Source organism: Camellia sinensis, chromosome 8 (genome assembly GCF_055761805.1).
Source record: "Camellia sinensis isolate YWXY chromosome 8, ASM5576180v1, whole genome shotgun sequence".
NCBI lineage: Eukaryota > Viridiplantae > Streptophyta > Magnoliopsida > Ericales > Theaceae > Camellia > Camellia sinensis.
This window is the reverse complement of record NC_138968.1, coordinates 14,695,038-14,701,037: the sequence shown is the minus strand read 5'-3', so window position 1 is coordinate 14,701,037 and position 6,000 is coordinate 14,695,038.

The following is a 6,000-nucleotide window of genomic DNA, read 5'->3' as shown; positions in this document are numbered from 1 at the left end:
GAAATATTTAGTATTTTAAAACAATTTGGCTATAATGGTGAAGGTTGGGATTAAAGTTCAAATTTCATCTCTCGTACTGAGGATTCTGTGAGAAACACATTCTAATTGTCATCATCGGGTAATCAAAAGAAAGTGCCCAAGTCTTAGGGTCGGCCAAAATAGGGTGTCTACATCATGCTCCAACATGATTTTGTTCATATTTTGGGCTGTCTTAGCTCTGTTTTGAGGCCCCTTGGTCAGAGGATGCTTGCCATGCATGCTTATAGTGTAATAGTCGTGACTAGCTTTGAGTTTTGAAGTCCCTTGCATGCTTGACTTGAGGTATTTACATGTTTTGGCATCATTGGGAATGTTATTTCAGAGAATGTAGGGTTGTTACACTTCCATATTTTCCACTTCTCAAGTGCTCTTTAGAGTTGTGCTTTTATGCCCTATTTGTGAGCCATTGCATGAGCCTCATTTTTGTGCCTTTCAAGTCATCATCCCAACTCATTTTTGCTACCATTTTAGCCTGCATAGGGTCTGTTTGCGGTTGGTTTGGTCATTTGAGCATCGCCTTGCATGCCTCTAGTGTAATACGTCTCACTAGCTTTTGATGCTTGAGCCCTTCGACATGCGTAACATGGGTTGTTTGCATGATTCTAAGTCATCTTACATGCCATTTCAATGCTGGAACATATGCCATTGTAATCCATGTTTCATCCTTTCCATGCTTATGGAAAGTTGTGTTTTGTGCCTTGGACTTGGGCCATTGCATTATGCATGTTTGTGTGTGTTTTGGTGCCTTGATTTCATCATCAATGGCCGCTGATTTGGATATGGCCGAGCCCTATCCATTTTGGTGTAAGTCCATTGTGCATTGAGTATGCCATGTAGTCCATAGCATTGAGTATGCCATGTGGATGCATAATCAAACATTGCATTTGTGCATGCCATATTCATTGCATTGTGTATGTTAGTTGCCATGTGCATTGTGTGTGCAAGCGTCATGAGCATTGTGTATGCCATGTAATTCATAGCATTGTGTATGCTAGTCGCATGTTTGCATGATCATCCCTTGCATGCTTGCATGTCCAAGTTGTGTTGCATTAAGTTGCATGATTGAGTCGCATTGTCCATGCCATGTTTGTTGCATTGTGTTTGGAATAGGCATTAGTCCAAACACGGGAAACGAGGGACATTTCATACTCGAAGTGATGAAACGTACCTCGATTCCCGGTCGTCGACACTCTTGACTATACATGATGGAGTTCTAGGCTTTAGGTGTTTGTATGTGCATTCATTCCATATTGAGTTGCGCAATTCGGCCCCCCTCGGCCATCATGCATCGAGATGCGTGATTGGTGGCCCGAGGGTCAAGACCTACACTCCCTTGAGCTTATGTAATGATAGGGAGGGTGGTCGCGCATACATGTGTTGCAAATACTTTGTCGTGCCCCTTTCTTGCCCTCTGTTGTAGAAAACCAAAAACCAGCAACAAAAACTAGTCAGCCGATCAGATAAAGTGGCTAGTTGACCACTTTTTCTGGTTTTCACCACAAAAAGCGGTCGGCAGGTGGTCTCCAAGGCCAATATCGGGTCGGCCGTATCCCTATAGATTCCCAAGGTGGAGTTTCATCTCTCTGGAGCTTGGTGCAAGTTTTTGAGATTAATTGCAAACAGAGGCAAATCAGGGCGTTGTGAGGGATTTCCGAACAAGGCGACTCGAGCATGCACGCATCCTTTGTCATCCAAAGCAGAGCTGAGGCAGCCGATATTATATAGTTTATATGCTTATTAATTGCTAACTTAGTTAATTTGTTAATTAGTTAGAGTTGTATAATAATTAGCTGTAGCTTGTTATTCATTCTGTTGTGTAATAACTAGTTTAATTAGATTAGCTTAGATTAGCTAGTTGGTTCTGTATGATTCATTCGGACCCTCCTCTGAGAGGGCAATGTTGTAAATAAGTGTCCGTGTGTGTGATGCATGTCTTCCAATCCCCATTTCTTTCTCCCTTTTATTTACTAGCTTACGATGGTTAGTTTTAGGGCATGTTTCAATTAGCATCCTTATGCTCTCATGTTCGCATTCATTCATCTATCTTTCATGCACCGGGCTCGGCGCATCATACTAACTGCATTGTATTTAAATTCATGTTTGAATGCATGTATCAAGTTGCATTTCACATGATATTTTAGAATAGCTGAGCCTATCTTAGTTGCATTTTGTATGTGTTGCATTAGGCATTCTTGACATAGCTAGGATCATGCATTGATTTCTAACATAGCTTTTGTTTTGGCTCGGAGTACTCGGTAAGTGTTTATGCTTTAGCATCCTTGCATGTGTGTGAGTGACTCCCATGATAGCATGCTTGCCATGTGGCTAACTGCTTATGTGATATAATTGCCTGAATGCCTGTAGGTAAAGGTTGGATTACTTGAATTGGAACAATTCATTGATTGCGAGTTTTAAGCCCACTTGAGAGTGGCAAATCACCATGTTATCTAAGCCCACTTGAGGGTGGGAAAATCCGCATTTTAGTCTACTTGCGAGTAGCAAACTGCTTTCAAAAACAAACATGAGATGTTTTGTTCCAACTTAGGCAATCCAGTCTATACTTGTTTGTTGTGCGCATCACATAGTAATTCTAGCTAATAAACGGAATAAGAACACATGTGTTTTCAAAAACAAGATATCATGTTTAGTAGTGGCCGATCTTTAATCAGGCGAGCGGGGGTGCTCATTGCATGACCTTCCCCTCTCGTACCCAAGTTCCCGAGCCGAGGCAACTTTGGTGATGACGGACACGTGGCCTTAGGCACGAGTCGGGATTTCCTAAATTCCCCCAAAATAAAATATTTAGATGGCGACTCTGTATCTGGCAAAGCAGTCCATGTTTGGCACTTCTTTCTAAAAATCAGTTTTTCAAAACGATTTGCCAGATTTGGACTCTTTGGTGATTTATCAATCTCACATTGCACTTTGCAATATCATATTAAGAACCGTGACATTGAGTCCGAACTGTTCTGAGCCCAATGAACAAAACGGGATTTTCCTGAGACGTTCGGGCTCGTCTACAATATGCTTTATAAATTAGTAAAATACCTTACCTAATTAAGATTTTATTACAAAAAAATCTTAAATTTTTATTCTATCTAGTGCAAACATACAACGAAATAAAACACTTTTTTAAAATATAAAAAATTAAGATTTTTTTGAATAAAATTTTAACTAAATAGAGTATTTTACTAATTTATAATACTTATGAACTTATATTTTAATTTTATAATGAACTAAATAAGTTTGAATTAAATATTTTAGATAAGGGTTAAATACACAAAAAACCCTAGGGTTTCACACCTTTTTCATTTTAAACCCCAAGTTTTCAATTTCGACAAATTAAACCCCATCCTTCCATCCGTGTTTCAATCTGGTCCCTCTCGATCTCCGTCATATTAAACTAACGAAAATCTAGGCAGAATTTTAAATTCAAACCCACATGTTCAAGCACTTGTATCTCTCTTGTTGTAACTCCGTTTCGCCTCATTTTTGCATCGTTGGATTCACCTCACGGCTTAGTTTTCATTCTACCCCTCATACGCCTTGTTCTACCTCTTTTTGCATGCCTTAAGAGCTCCGAAAGTTGGCTAAGAATAAGATTTTTTTCTATTTGGGCAAAATTTTCAAGTTCGAACTCACATGTTCAAAAACTTGTATCTCCCTCGTCGTAACTCTGTTTTGCCTCATTTTCATGTCGTTGTATTCATCTCATGGCCTAGTTTTCATTCCATCCATCATATGCTTTGTTCCACCTCTTTTTTCATGTTGTTGAAGCTTCGAAAGTTGGCCAAAAATAGGATTTTTCTCTCTTTTTCCCCCCTCTATCTTTTATTCGTTCCTCATTCCTTTCTACAATTATTCTCTCTTTTCTCTTCTTTCATGGCCCTTTTCCCACCCTTACATTTCATTCCCTTCTTGTAAGTCATATGCCTCCATACTTAACGGCACTACCACCGTCGAAGGTTCAATGGCCACCATGAGCCCGCTGGAAGGGCCATGAAGAAAGAGGAAAAAAGAGAATAATTGTGGAAAGGAAGGACAAAGGAAGAAGCATGGAGATAGAACGGAAAAATCTTATTCTTTGCCAACTTTCGGAGCACTGACATCATGCAAAAAGAGGTGAAATAAGGTGTATGAGGGATGAAATGAAAACTAGGCCACGAGATGAATCAAATGACTCAAAAATGAGGCAAAACGGAGTTATGACGAGGGAGATACAAGTTCTTGAACATGTGAGTTTGAATCTAAAAATTTTGTCCAAAGAGAAAAATTCTTACTTTTGGCCAACTTTCGGAGCTCCGACAGTACGCAAAAAGAAGTGGAACAAGGCATATGAGGGTTGGAATGAAAATTAGGCCGTGTGGTGAATCTAATGACACAAAAATGAGACGAATTACGACGAGGAAGATACAAGTGTTTGAATATGTGGGTTTGAATCTAAAATTTTGCCAAGATTTTTGTTAGTTTAATATAACGGAGATGGACAGAGGGGCCAAATTGAAACACAAGTGGAAGGATGGGATTTAATTTGTTAAAATTGAAAATTTGGAATTTAAAATACAAAAATACGCGAAACCCTGAGTTTTTTGTGTAATTAACCCTTTAGATAATTAATAGATTCAATCAATAGTTTAGAAAGTAAATAACTTTAGAGACTTACTCTACTCGATCAATAGTTCAAAACTAAATAGATAATTTGACAATAATTTAGGGATATAAAATAAAATAAACCCTTTATTCATTCATCATTCAATCTTAATACTCAATCGCTAACCACATATTTAAAAATGCTAAATACCTTTTCGCTCCCAATCGCTGTAACAAATGGGTTCGGGACCACCAATCAAATTCGTCATTTTCATCTTCATGATTGTTTTCATCTTCGTTTTGAATCTTCTTCTTCTTTTTTCTTTTTTTTTTTAATTTCTGATTCCTCTTCTAGCATTTTAGGGCTCACTTCATCTTCTTGTTGAAACTGAGTTGAAAGGGTAGATGAGTCGACTCGCCGCCTTCGAACCGAAGAAAGTTACCAATCCAGATATTGCGTATGAAAGCCCTAATTTTGGAGTAGATGGGTTGATTATCGACATATTTTATTAGTAAGACTTATTTATTGGGAAATTTGGCCATAAACCCCTCTTAGCTCCTTTTTTTTGGTTAAAAGGATAGAAAAAAATTTAGTACCTTCAAAACCCCCTTATAATTATAAAATTCTGTATAAAGGACAAAATTTATTATTTGAATATTTTATTTGACCATTATACCCTCTCTTTCTTCCATTTCTTTTACGATTCTCTCTCTCTCTCTCTCTTCACCAACTCGATTGTTGTTCATCGTCTCCACCATCTTTATCGCCTATCAGCGTCGCTCATCCTCACCGCCGGCCGACAACCACAATTTTTATCGTTAAACCACCACCATCTCAGATTTGATACCTACGAACTCATATGTGAGATCAATAAGTTCAGATCAGAGATTAAAAAAAAACTAAGATATTGCAATGAAAAATTAAGAGTTTTTTGTTTGTTTGTTTGTTTGTTCATAGACAATTTGACTCTAGTTCGTTCATTAAATATGTACTCTGTTTTCGTAACAGTAAAATTTTACTCTGGTTAACAACATACTGATCTACTTAATGATAGTAAAATTTTACTTTGAATCATAGTAAATTTTAATTTTACTCTTTTTTTTTTAATTACATAGTAAAATTTTACTTTGAATTTTTGAATCAGAGTAAATTTTATTATAATTCAAAGTAAAATTTTACTCTGAAACAAGTTGTGATGATGGCTTTACAGAAGAGTTCTGTATCATGAACCAGAGTAAAATTTTACTGTTAAAAAAACAAAGCATCATGAGAAGAAGAAAGAGAGATAGAGAGACAAAGTTTGAAAACAGAGGATCAAGAGAAGAAGAAGAAGAAGAAGAAGAAGAAGAAGAAGAAGAAGAAAAGAGAGA